General features: G+C 33.4%; 1 pseudogene; it reads right to left on the reverse strand.

Moving 5' to 3' along the window:
• Positions 1–7,748: 7,748 nt before the first annotated feature.
• On the reverse strand, positions 7,749–12,772 carry LOC146929626 (indole-3-acetic acid-amido synthetase GH3.6-like; annotated as a pseudogene).
• Between the last annotated feature and the right edge of the window lie 1,665 nt (positions 12,773–14,437).

A 14,437-nucleotide genomic window follows, 5' to 3' on the forward strand; every position in this document is an offset into this window, starting at 1 on the left:
TACATGCATGTGCCTTCCAATTATATTAAAGTTAAGATTCTTACAATATTCAAAGTACTATAATAGCTATATATATATATATTTATTTATTATGGATTTGATTGCAATAGGTATAGACTACAGTCTATTAACGATTGGATGGCACATACCTTTGCTTTTGAATACTTTTCATACACCATGCATATGTCTTTCAACTGCCATGGCAGAGATTCTCAAAAGTGGATGCTCCCTCACTCAACCTTTAATTGTTTTATACATGGGTTACAACTTAACTTCAATTGCCTTGTACTATAAATACATTCACATTGTTACATTTTAGTATACCACTACTCAACTCTTTCTTCCTTTCCTTAAAAAAAAAAAAAACCAACTATTCCACTATGGCTCTCACCCATACACACAATCACATACAAGTTATGATTCCAGATTCCCCAGAGACATTTTTTGGTGCAGTCAAATTATCGTTTAAGGTACATTTCTCTACCCCTAATTTAACAACATCCAAAATTTATTTCGGCTTCAGCTGTTATCTTCTTCCTTATATTTTAGTATCTAATATTTTTGTTATATTTTTATTTTTTCAGGCACGCGTTGAAGTTGATCCGAGTTTTGTCGAGGCATACACTAATGATTTTGATGACGTGTGGAACGTTGTCACACCTTATGGAAATATCGTAACACTTGAGTTAACAAAAAACTTCTTTAATCCAACTATAACCAATGGTTGGAATACACTGCAACAATACCACAATTTCCCAGCCAACGTGGATGTAATTTTTGCTTATTATGGAATGAATTTATTCAAAGTCCACGAATTTCGTCAAGTCAATATCTTCAGCCAACTGCCTGCCTTTCACAGTAGAAGTTTGAAGCGAAATGAAATTAAGTTTTTTGATGTTCAATTACGGGAGGGTCTAACAATGAGAAACAAGCTGGTAAAGTCGACTAGACTTTCTTCATAATATTAAATATTGGTAACAATTATTACATATTCTTTTAATAATATATTAATGTGATTATTTTTACTGTGCTTATGCAGAAGTTACCTTCGGACTTTAGTCAATACATCGAACATAATATATGTGGAACTTTAATGTTATGTGGAGATAATGGAGATCATCAGCTTTTCAATATCGTTTCAAACAGTGATGGAAACTACACTCCAAACTGCAGAGCAAAAATAGGACCAAAGTGGAATAGATTTTGTCGAAATAATAATTTTCAAAGTGGTAGAACGATTAGATTTAAGTTTGTCCAAAATAATTTTGATGTATGCCATGTTTTTATTTTAATGTAATTTATAATTATCATTTTAATGCCACGTTTTAATGTAATTTTGATGTATGTCATGTTTTTATTTTAATATGTAACAGCCACCATCAATTTTACCATCAATTTTACCCAATATATCATAATCAAGCTTATATGATATGTTTGTTTATGAAGAGTGCTTGGTTATATACAAATAGGATAGATGTAAATTTATTTAATAGCTAAAATAATTAAAATAAAGCCTAACTAAACAATTTATCTTGCAACCCTAAACCTGTCTTTTAAATGTGTTTATCAGCCAAGCCAAATGTGTCAATAGCAATTTTCAAAACACAAATCATAAATAAATAGTTACTCTCTTGTTCTTTACTCAGCTACTCAAATAGGTATGAGTAGGTAGACTTTACTATGACTGAATAGGTATGAGTAGCTATACTTTACTATGACATAATAGGTATGAGTAGCTAGACTTTACTATGAGATTTACTTTTCCCACCGTACTGCCTTATCGCATGCCTTGTATGTTTTACCAAAATACCATTTAACCGGACTAGTTCAAATATGTCATCAAAACCGATCAAACTAGAAACTCTTACCATAACTAGAAGAAACTTCGAGTCAAAGTACTTGGATGAAGAAACAAAATTGTGAAAATTAAAAAAAAAAATATGATGAATTTTAAAAAGAAGATCAAATAAAGTCCAACCCAAGTGATGAAACTCACAACTCCAACCCTAATGACAATATTCTTTGACCTAAACTACTACAAAGACCTCAAAACGGGTGATGAATCTTGTAGTCAAAGTAGTTGGATGAATGTTCAACGGCTAATCAAACTATTTATCGACTAATCATGCTTACAACTCTAACCCTAATGACAAGATTCTTTGACCTAAACTACTACAAAGACTTCTTAACGACTAATCAAACTCAAGATTTTTAGGTTAACCTAAAATAATCTTGGAGTCAAAGTAATTGGATCAAAGTTCAATGACTAATCAAACACTTTATCGACTAGTCAAGCTTGTAACTCTCACCCTAATGACAATTTTCTTAGACCTACACTACTATAAAGATTACTTGGATAACTGTTCAATAACTAATCAAAATATTTACCGACTAATCAAGCTTGTAACTCTCATAGTAATGACAATTAACTTTTTCCTAAACTACGTCATCAATGTCTGAACGACTGATCAAACTCTCAACTCTTACCCCGACAAGTAGAATAATATACGATAAGTATTTTGATGAATGTTTAATGCCTAATCAAACTATTCACCAACCTATCTTGCCGACAACTCTAACCCTAACGACCATAGTGTTCGAATTAAACTCACGCCTTAACTGCATGATTCCTCTACCTAAACTAGTTCAAAGAGGTCACCAAGACCGATCAAACTAGAAACTCTTACCCTAACTGGAAGAATCTTCGAGTCAAAAAACTTGGATTTTTCTTCATTGACTACTCAAACTCTTGTTATCGATTACCCTAGCTTGCATCTGTAACACTGTTGACAGATGGTAATTAATCAATCAAGATATTTTATACACAACTATTTTTTATACACATTAAAATTTAAATAACATAATACTACATTATTTAATCATTAATAAGAAGATAGTTCACCGGCTAATGAAGCAACTTACAACTCTAACCGCAATGACGTAATTCTTTGACCTAAAGTACTTCAGAGAATACTAGACTATATTTATATGGACCAAAAACTTATTAAACCCTCGTATAATCATTAATAAGAAAACTTATTAAACCCTCATATAAATGATTTAATCATTTATGTTTTAATCATTTTATTTGTAATTAGGCTTTTTTAGGCTTTAATCTATAGATATTACAATAAAATCCATTAAAAAACAAAAATTATATAGCTATTGTGTACTTTGAACACTGTAAGTCTCTTAAACTTACTATCATTGGAAGGGAACATGCCTGTATGAGACATTGTTGTTTTGCATTTTTAAAATAAGGTATTAAAAACTTTGATTAAAACATAACAATATACTCTTGCACGGTCGTGTTACGTATACACACGACCGTGCCTTTCAGTTTATATGTCAGCACGACCATGTCAATATACAACACGACCATTAATTCACGTTTTTCTTAGGCCACTTGAACTAAACACGACCGTGTAATTATTACAAACGGTCGTGCCCGAAACCACTTTTTTTTTTCCCACTAATTCCCTTTTTTCTTAGGCCACTTGAACTAAACACGACCGTGTCATTATTACACACGGTTGTGCCCGAAACGTGTCATAATTAAAAGTGCATTCCTTTTTTTAATCATTTATGACACAGTATGACATGGAATTGAAACTGTTATTAGAGCTTCTGACATGTCCATAAGTTATAAACACAGTATGACAGAAAATTAAATTTTCGTTAACGTGTATAAGTGTCTCAAAGCATCGTTTTCCAAACTATTACTAGCATGTTTCTGGAACATTACACTGACTTGACATGTCTAATAAACGAATCTCACTTAAAACTTACTATGATGAATTTTAAAAAGAATATCAAATAAAATCCAACCCAAATAGAATAAAAATAATTGTGAAAATTAGAAAAATGATGAATTTGAAAATTAATATCAAATAAAGTCCAATCCTAATAGAACAAACAAAATTGTGGAAATTTAAAAAAATCTCAATTATATACAAGTGAACTTGTTTACTTGACGAAAGCGCGCCCATGTGGCTTAATGGTTACAGACTTGTCCTTGCAACTTTGAGGGTTTGGGTTCGAGTCCCTACAACCACTTTTTTTGTCCATTAATTCCCTTTTTTTTAGTCCAGTACAAATACACACGACCGTGTCATACTTACACACGGTCGTGTTCGAAACGTTTCATAATTAAATGTGCATCCCTTATTTTTAATCATTTACCAATTATGTTTTAATGATTTTCATACTAATGATTTGTTTTCATTTATGATAATCATTTTCATATTAATGATTATTAATGATTTGTCAACAACCCACAATTCCACCAACTCACCAAAACATTTAAAGGTGTCTCCTACCTCAATCTTCTTCTTTTACTTCCTTCTTATTATAATTCCTTCTTCTTCTTCCTCCTGCAGCGCCAGAAATCATCACCATCATCAACCTTAGGTTTTCCCCTTTCGAAATCTACACTCACTATTAGGTAATTAACCTCCATTTCTTTCTTTCCTTTTACTTAATTTCATGCAGTTGGTTGCTTTTTATTGAATGTTGAAGCACTACATTGATAGAGATTGTTAGGTTCTTTTTGCTTTCATTATTCTTATTAGGAATGAGTTTCTGATTGGTGGGTATTGTTACTCCTGTTTGTTTCTTATATGGGGCTTCTGATTAATTGTTATCAGGAAATGTTAAATACTACTATTTCATTTTTTTTTCTGCTTATGAATCTTGTTGTTACTAGTACTGCCATATGTGGGTGTACAATTAATGTATGTAAATTGTTACTACTTTTTGTTTGCGACAGGAACAGAAATTTTGAAAAAATGGCTTCTAAAGGAAAGGGTGTTCATGTTGGCAGCACTTCTTCCGGAACGCAGAAACAGGGTAGACTCAATGAGAGGGGACTTATTCTTCACAAATCTGAAAAGGTGAGGTACAGTATGCTTGTGAAAAGAGACGTTGTACCCAATAGGTACCCCGATTCAGCCGCTCTACAGGCATTGGGTATAGAGGACAATGTCACGACATTGATTAGTAATGTAGGCTGGAAAGATTTCGTAGGCGAGACGCACTTTGCCTTCGAAACTAGTACACTAGAATTTTCAAGTACCATCTCTTTTGTTCATGATGCAGACAATTACAAAAACCCAAACCACACCGTTTCATTTAGTTTGGGCAACGTGGAATATAACATGTCCCTCACTCAATTTAATGACATAATGGGCTTCGAAAGCACGGGGATCATTCATGATAAAAAGCATCGACATTTTGACAAACAGGAGTTTTGGTTTAAAATAACTGGCCGGAACCGTTTTAATGGCAAAACTGCCAAGGCCAGCATGATACAAAACCCTGTTTTCAAATACTTGCATAGAGTTATGGCCTGCACCATTTTCGGTAGGCCGGAAACTGCAACTGTGAGGTCTGATGAGCTATTCCTTTTATGGGCCATGATTAACAAATGTCCCGTAAACACTGGCTACTACCTAGTAGACCATTTGGCATATGTGGCGGCACAACCAAAAGGTAAGATAGTGGCGGGGGGATTGGTAAGTTTCATTGCATGGAAGCTGGGAGCGAGAACTGCAACACAAGAAATTGGCATTGACGGGAACTATGCCATTGATATCGATTTCTGTAAAAATATACATATGGTAAGGGATCTAGATGGGGACAACAAGACTTTTATATTGCAGGTATTCAACGAAGATTCAATCTTGTTGCCAGATCCATCGAGAACTGACGTAACAAATCCAGCAAATTGGCTTTATATGGATTTAGATTCACGGGTACCTAAAGAGCAGGCTGGCAGAGATGAAGAGATGGGTGATTACCGGGAGGAGCAACAACCTGCGACTGGAATGAAAGACGACGATGATGATTGGCGTCGAAGAATGGAGGCGAAGGCTGACAGGACGTATGATGAGGTTGCATGCATCAAACGAATGCTTGCAGAAACGATGCAGCGACTCAACTTCCATTATCCTCCACCCAGTCCAGAATGATAAACTTTAATGCTTTGTGTGAACAATGATCCAAATATAATTATGTTGTAAATTATATTAGCTCTGAACTTGCTGAACTTGTTTGCATGTTAACAAAACACATGGCTCGTGCTAGTAATTGGCATGCTCTGGTATGTTGTGTACATTTTTATTTCACTAATGATTGTTGGTTCTACTGGATATGGCACCTGATACACACACGACCGTGTCTAATTCAAGCACGGTCGTGCAGCTATTGCAGACAGAACACCAGTCACTTTCTGTCTTTCTTACACGACCGTGTTATTACACGCACGGTCGTGCGTCTGTCCCAAAACAATTTCAAGGCAACAGCCAGTGGTTTAAGGCACGACCGTGCCTATTTAAAGCACGGCCGTGCGAACCTTCCACTACTTTTTCAAATCCAACTCCAGTCACTTTAAGCACGATCGTGTCATTATAAAGCACGGTCGTGCTCACCTGTCATTGCTTTTTTTTTTTTCCGGATTTTTTAGCTTTCTATTAACTCTTATAGTTTACTTTTTTTAGTATAAAAATTGTCAACTAATTTCCAAATAAAATAACATACAAAAATATTAATTTCCAAATAAAATAATATCTAATTATTTGTTAATTCAATGTTACATCTTAATATTATTAATATAGTTTACTTTCTACATAATTTCCTTCTATTAACTGTACAATTAATAATACTCCAATGTTTAATTTCTGATACCATAATTTCTCATAATTCAATCATTCATCATTGACTTACAATATTTTTTTGGTAGTGATTGACTCACAATATAAATAAACATTATTAATATTATGTTATACCAACAAAACATCTTATAATTTCTCCAATTTATTTTTCCAAAACATCATAATTCTTCATCTTGTAATTTTTCCACAACAATTTTACTACCCAAATATAACACCCAATTTATTCATCTTATAGTTTCTCCCATTTATTTTTCCCAAAAACTTCAAATCCAATTACAACCGTCCAATTTAATAAAACAACTTCTACTAATTTTCAGATTTTTCAATATTCAATTCAATTGAATTTGAATTGTCAACAAATAAATAAAATTATGCATGGAAAAAATATTTCCTATTTTCGGGCCAAGAATATTAAATTTGGCAGCCCATATATAAAATTTTACTCACAAATGTCAAGCCCAAGTCCAATACAAACCCCACCAAAAAAATTGCAATATAAAATTCAGATTTAATCAAAGGAGTGGGTCTCGCGTGGGACCCACATGCCCTCTCTCCCTTTGTGGCAGCAGGTCACCCATTTCTCAATCCAAACAAATCTCAACCGTTGGCATTAAAATAATAATATATGAACGGTCCAGATTTGATTTGGGCCCACAAAATGCACAAGTTTGTGTTGTGCACAAGTCTTTTGCTTGTGCATTGTAAATCCCACCTAATTATAATTAAGTAAAGGTTTTAAATGCAATTGAGTTAAAAAAGTTAAGTAATTTGCGGGTAGCATAGTAGTCCTTGTAAACAAACATCTTACTTACATCATAATGATAACTTTGTCTAACATGCACAAATAAAATCGTTTGCATCATGCACAAATTTATTTTTATCATGCTGGATCAAAAAGTCGCATCATATTTCATTTCATTTAATCGTGAAATTTATTAATCCAATTGCGAAAACTAACTTCTACATAATGCAAGACTTGTTTCACTTGTTCACCATAGAATAATTATATAAAGTTTCAAAATAACCTTTCGAAGAGTTAAACCTCACCCAAATCCCAGTTAAAAGTAATTTCTTCTCCAAACCATAATAATAGTTCAACACCAGTAGTAGTATTATTTTTAGCTATCAAGCACGGACGCTTCTCGGATTAGGCGTGTCTTGGTGTCGGACACCGAAACGTGTCTGACACCAACACAACACCAACACATATGATTACACCGAATTATATGATTTTTTTAAATTATTAACAGTGTTGGTGTGTCTGTATCGTGTCCGGTGTCCGTGTCTGTATCCGTGCTTCATAGATTTTCAGTCAACTGCACCACTTCTTATGACCAGGAACACAATGTGGACATTTTGTACTAAAGAAACTAGAAACTGTCTTGGAGTTAAAAAGCTCAATAATAGGAGCATATTTTACACAATGAGGTGTCTTGTATTGATTTATTGATGCACCTTGACTAAGAGCAAAATCCATAACCTTATCAAATGTTCCATTCTCAACAACCTTAATTTCCAATGACCCAATTGACTCTGTCACTCTTCCTTGTCGATACACACTGTTGAGAGAATCTTCAACCGCAAAACAACATTTCTCGAAAACAGAATCAGGTATTGGATTTTACTCGTCGATGATGATTTCCCAGTAGAGTATGCAGTGGCCTGGAATTGTTGATGCGTCGGCACAACTTGTGTAGTCTGTGGTGTGAAAGATGGTTTGATCCATTCTTACTGCAGTTTGTAGCTCAACTTCATCGGTTTTATCTGAATCGATGCTTAAAACTACGTTTTTTCGGCATATGAAGTTGAATTGTGGTGCCTTGTTCTTGAATCCTGCTACGCGGAGTATGTCACCAACTCCGTACCTATAAAGTCCTGTATTGTGTAGATCATGCATCATTGCATAATTGTTAGGATTTAGAACTTAATTAATAAAATAAATAACTATATTATAAAGAAAAACAAAAGCTTAAATATATTTTAATCTCTACAAATAAATATTAAGTTTTCTGTTATAGTCATTTCAGAAAAATAATAATTTCAGGGACGAAAACCCATTAGTACAACTCGTACGGTAAAAGGATGCAAGTACAATTGATATGGTAGGGAATGGGTTCTAATCCGCAATTTCCAATTCCTTACCATAACAAAAAAAACAAATAAAACGTCGTAAGAAATATCAAGTTTGAATTTAAGAGAAAAAAATATGCAATGGCTAAATGAAAACCCGAGTAATTATAGGGATTAAATGCATATTTTAAGTTGAATTTGAAGATAATTGATATTTTACCTGCATAAGTGGTGACCACAAGTTCATATTCTTGATCCAACTCAACATCCACAAGTTCAACTAAATGTTTTTGTTCTGTGGCAGAAATTGAATCAGCATTTGCATCAATCTTGTCGAGGGGCAAGAACTCAAAGTAGGCCATAGTAGGAACAAGTGTATAAGATACCTCACTTGGTTCACATAAAGGGTTTAAATTAAGGCCAAAATAACATTCAGAAGAAGCATGCATTGTACACACAAGAGGAAGACCATTGCTATAATAATCCAAAATAGGAATATACTGCGACATTGTTCCGGTAACAATAACATCAACATACTTGGTGTTAGGCCATAACCTTGTAATGATTCCTTTCCATGACTCTTTCTTGCATTCAAATTCGACAAAATCCGCAAGCTTTGGATTCGGTTTAAGTATTTTGATCACAGCCTCTCTTACACCTTGATCAGTGATTTCGTCATTCATGGTACCCGTTTTTATGTCGTTACACAAACTAACCCAATGTTTTTCAAGGAATTTAATAGCGCGAATGAAACCGGAAGCAAAAACAGCACCGACACGAAAAACTTGTTCATTTTGATAAAGACCACAATGGATTTGAGACTTGCAAGTAATCCACCAGGTGTTTTTGCTTCTGATTTTGTGAACAAAAAGTACATTCCTTTTCCTTTGTTTAAATTGGGAACATGATGGTCCATCACTGGCATTAATTTTCTTTCTATGTCTTCTCTATGTCTTCTCCTCTCTATGTCTTCTTCTATTGTTGGCATCAATTTTCTTTCCCCACCTGATGTTCCAGAACTACAGTAACATAAAGAAATAACATTAGTCCACATATTTTATATCAGTGACTCTTAATTTCAAAAAAAAAAGAAAAGAAATTCAGAAAATTAGAAAATGGAGTAAATTATTATTCTACATCAAACAGTTTCAAATTAGGTAAATTTTTAGGTAATGAAACTTAGTTGGATACCGATACTCGTAGGCAAAATTTATTTTGATTTTATTTTTAAATTATTTAATACAAAAATATGACATGTCATTGTATAACTATAATCCGTTGATGGGTACATATCCAAAAAAAATATATATATATATATATATATAATTAGGTACTAAGTTCACCTCAAGTTATTCGTAGTATCAATGTCTAATATCATTCATTTGATCACAATCAATGATTGGTATTGATTATGGTATGAATCATCACTGAAGTGCAGAGAATACAGGCCCACTATTTGCTAGCACACACGACTAAATTTTGATCTTTTTATAATGGTCTTGCAAACATGCGGTTTAAGACACACGTTAAGAAATCTTAAAGAAAACATTTTATATTAAAAAAGTATTATTAACTTATAATGGTCTTGCAAACATGCGGTTTAAGACACACGTTAAGAAATCTTAAAGAAAACATTTTATATTAAAAAAGTATTATTAACTTTCAAGAAATTGAATTCACAAGTTACAAAACAATATTTCTAATTAGTTAATTAAATATGCTAAAAGGCAATACTACAACCGACCACAATAGACAAGTTTTAATGATGCACATAGAATATTTTTCAATCCTCAGTATTTTTCAATCCTCTAATTTTTAGGCTATGTTTGCCAAGGTCAAATCTCTAGTTTTTAGCAGATGTTTATGGCGAATAAGTTTGTAATTGCTATATAAAGATTGATAGCGACTACATTTTGTTAAAGGTCACTAAATCGGTCTCTAAATCAATTGGTGTCCACGTGAGCTTAGCTCAGTTGGTATGAACAATGCATAAAATATAAAATATGCAAGGTCTGAGGATCGAACCCCGGCCACCACCAAAAAAAAAATCAATTGGTTAAATCGGTCTCTAAATCAATTGGTAAATGTATTTGTCATTGATATGCAAAATGCCACCAAACCACCAATCGTTAGTGTTTTAATTTAAGGGAGTAGTCGTTAACGTTAGTAACCGATATAGTAACCAATTTGACATTTTCGGTTTTTAAATAGATCGGTCTCTAAATCAATTGGTAAATGTATTTGTCATTGATATGCAAAATGCCACCAAACCACCAATCGTTAGTGTTTTAATTTAAGGGAGTAGTCGTTAACGTTAGTAACCGATATAGTAACCAATTTGACATTTTCGGTTTTTAAATAGATCAATATATGATTTTTTTTTTGGGTTCGAACTCCGGATCTTACATATATTATACATTGTCTATAGCAACTGAGTTAAGCTCACTGGGACATGAAACAATTATTTGACGGGAAAATAAAGCTATTTAATAATAGTCATTTTCTCAATTAACATATTTACTGGTTTATGGCATTTGAGTTTATAGGGTATTATTTTTCTCTCATTTCTCTCAAATGCGTATGACTAATTCGAGAGATTCAATCTCATCGTTCACTTGAGGAGGCTCATTTAAAGACAGAGCATAGCGTTGTATGAACATAACTCATCGAAATTGACACCAATAGAAATTTAAACATTGAAAAAACACATTGCAAGATTTCTAGCCAACACAACTAGATCAACCCAAAATGGTTAACGTGATAACAATGTTATTAGGCCAATCTCAAAAACTTGACCAAGTGAAACCAAAAAAATGATGCACTTAAAATTATATGAATTTTCTCACTTATAATTTTAAAAAAAAACTTTAATCTAGTTATAACCAAGATTCCTTAACATTATGATAAAAAAATATACATTACCTCACCTCTTATTCAAAATATATTAGAGAAAATTATACTCCCTTTCCTAAGAGTTGATTAAATTACATTATCCTCCCCTCTTATGCTAAAATTTACACTCACCTCCCTTGTTAATCTTTTTAACTCATTTTAATATAATTACACTTTTAATGCACATATTTTATTTTCCAATTTTTTATTCATAATATCGTCATCAACATATTATAAACAATGAAGCAAAATAATATAAAATATAAATATTGAATTTCATCGAAAATAAAAAACTATTGGAAAAATGATTAAAATTAATAAAAAAATGATAATTAAAATGAAATTTTATATTCTAAAACCATAAAATTAATAATTAAATTTAATAATCATTGAAATTTGAAGTTATAAAGAAATTAAAATTGATTATTTTTAATGGTGACTTGAATTCTGTTTGACATAAAACAGTGATTTAAAGATAATTGTTATTATAAAAATATTTATATATATTAAATGGGTTAAAGTGTAAATTCTTAAGGGAGCGAAGTGTAGTCCAACCCAGCACCTCACACAAATTTCTTAAATATGACCCCTTAATTATCTATCAATAACTCTATATCTTTATATTTCGTTTTTTAATATTAAAAATGTGTGAGACCCCAATATAAAGGAATGCTTATTTTGAGACCGTCAAACTCATTATGTATTCAACTTTTTTCTCCACAATGGCGGTATGTTAATGTTCTGTTAATATACACTATATATCTAAGTTAAGTAGTTTGATACACTGACCTAGTGAGGAACTCTGATATAGGTTTGGAGCATAAAATTGGGGAGGTATCACCATTTGCTATACGATCGATATCTACCTTTAAATCCTCATAAGTCACCACAGGCACCACCTTTTTGAAAAAATTTCTGTCTGTGCGTCCATCTAGCCCATGTCGTTGAAGGTATTCAACAAGAGCACTAGAAGAGAGAATCTCAGCAAGTACCCTTTCTTGAATTTCATCAGCATTCATGGTAACATCCTCAATGTATTTTAGTGCTTTCTTATTGTTATTTGTAATAGTATTACTAATAGTATCATCATATTCGATATTTTTCTTGCTGGATTGGTTTTGTTTAGGAGCCTCTGGCATGGTAAACAAAAGAATAAGTAAAAAAGTTGTAGAGAGATGTGGTTTGGGTGTTTGGACTTTTGAGAGGGAGGACAAAGAGTGGGTTTGAGAAAAAAATTCAAAGTGGATGGACAAATTTATAGGGAGCAAGGAAAGGTGCGTGTATTGAACTTGAAAGCTACTCAACTTGATGTTGGAATACTATCAAAACCAAAGAATAATGAAATAGTGAATTAAAAAGGACCTCAAATATGGACATCATCTAAACTTCATCTTACTATATTTACCAAATTATAATAAAATATTATCTTTGTTCTCTACTAAATATAATTTTTTTAACAAACAAAAATGGTATATATTAACAATTGTGGTTTACCCCGCACAAGGAGTGCAAAAGGGAAACCACTCAAGAGTATTTACAAGAACAAAGTGCTACACAAAGCAAAGCACCACTGAAGCAACAAAACAAAGAAAAGATTACAAGTGGACGCCCATACAAAGGAGCGGTTGTTTCCACCAGTCATGATAGTTGTATGTAAATGTTGCCTGTTTTGACTTTAACCATAAAAAAGATGTCAGTTTAACCTTTTCAATGAGGGTGGAAGGTGCCGATGCCATGTTTTTGAACACACGGTCATTCATTTCCTTCCAAAGAACCCAAACAGAGGTAAACCAAATAATCCTGAAAAACATTTGTGTAAATCTAGGCAAACCAGCCATAGTAATAAATTGGGTGAAATGTTGATGAACATCACCAGACGAAACCAAAGATATACCCAGCCAGAGCCAAACCTGAGACCAGAGGGATCCGAAGACGTCACATCCCAAAAATAAATGTGTTGCTGTTTCTTACCTCCCACATCCAGATACACAAACCGCTTGTTCATGAGAGAGAACCCTCCGTCGCACCAAATTATCCTTGGTTGGAAGTCTGTTGCGAAGAAGGCGCCACACGAACACAGACACCTTAGAAGGGATATGCTGATGCCAAATGTCGAGAACTTGGGACCTATCCACCAACTCGCCCGATGTAGTAAGAAAGCGGTAAACCCCCCGCACCGAATATCCATGAATAGGATTTAAAATAAAAATATAGGGTGCAGAGGGGTTGTCTATTGCAACACTTTATTCATATATTAAGGAAAAAAAAATACCTAAAAAGGGGACATAAAACAAAACCATTAGTATGTGAATTGTTGGGTCACGAGGGAAGTCTGAGGGACCACCCACATCCAGGAAGAGCAACCACAAGTGAGAGAGACAGCACACTCTTATCCAAAACCTTAAAGCAATGGGTTTATAGATCCTCTCACTTATAAAGTGTTCAACCTCTACTTTTCTATCTCATGTGGGACATATAACTCACATTTGCACAAAGCAATCTCCCCGTCAAGTGCGAGTCAATCAATTCATCATGCTCACCTCTCAAGCGGAAGCTCTTTTATCCGCAAACACTTATACGTGTATCGCCGTTGCTGCACTCAATGGAACCAGCCGCTTGAACACTCTTTGTCAAGAAGACTTTCGACACAAGGAGCTAGTCGAACACACAGTAAAGATGTTATACATGATGTCAAGACAAGTGAGATGTCAAGAATGATGTCACAGATAACAAACGATAACTTAAATAATAAAAGCATGAAGTAAAAGGCACAAGTAATTTGTTAACCTAGTTCGGTGCGACGT

The sequence above is a fragment of the Medicago sativa genome, chromosome 4, assembly GCF_051527215.1.
Source record: "Medicago sativa cultivar Bolivia chromosome 4, Bolivia_mono, whole genome shotgun sequence".
Classification (NCBI taxonomy): domain Eukaryota; kingdom Viridiplantae; phylum Streptophyta; class Magnoliopsida; order Fabales; family Fabaceae; genus Medicago; species Medicago sativa.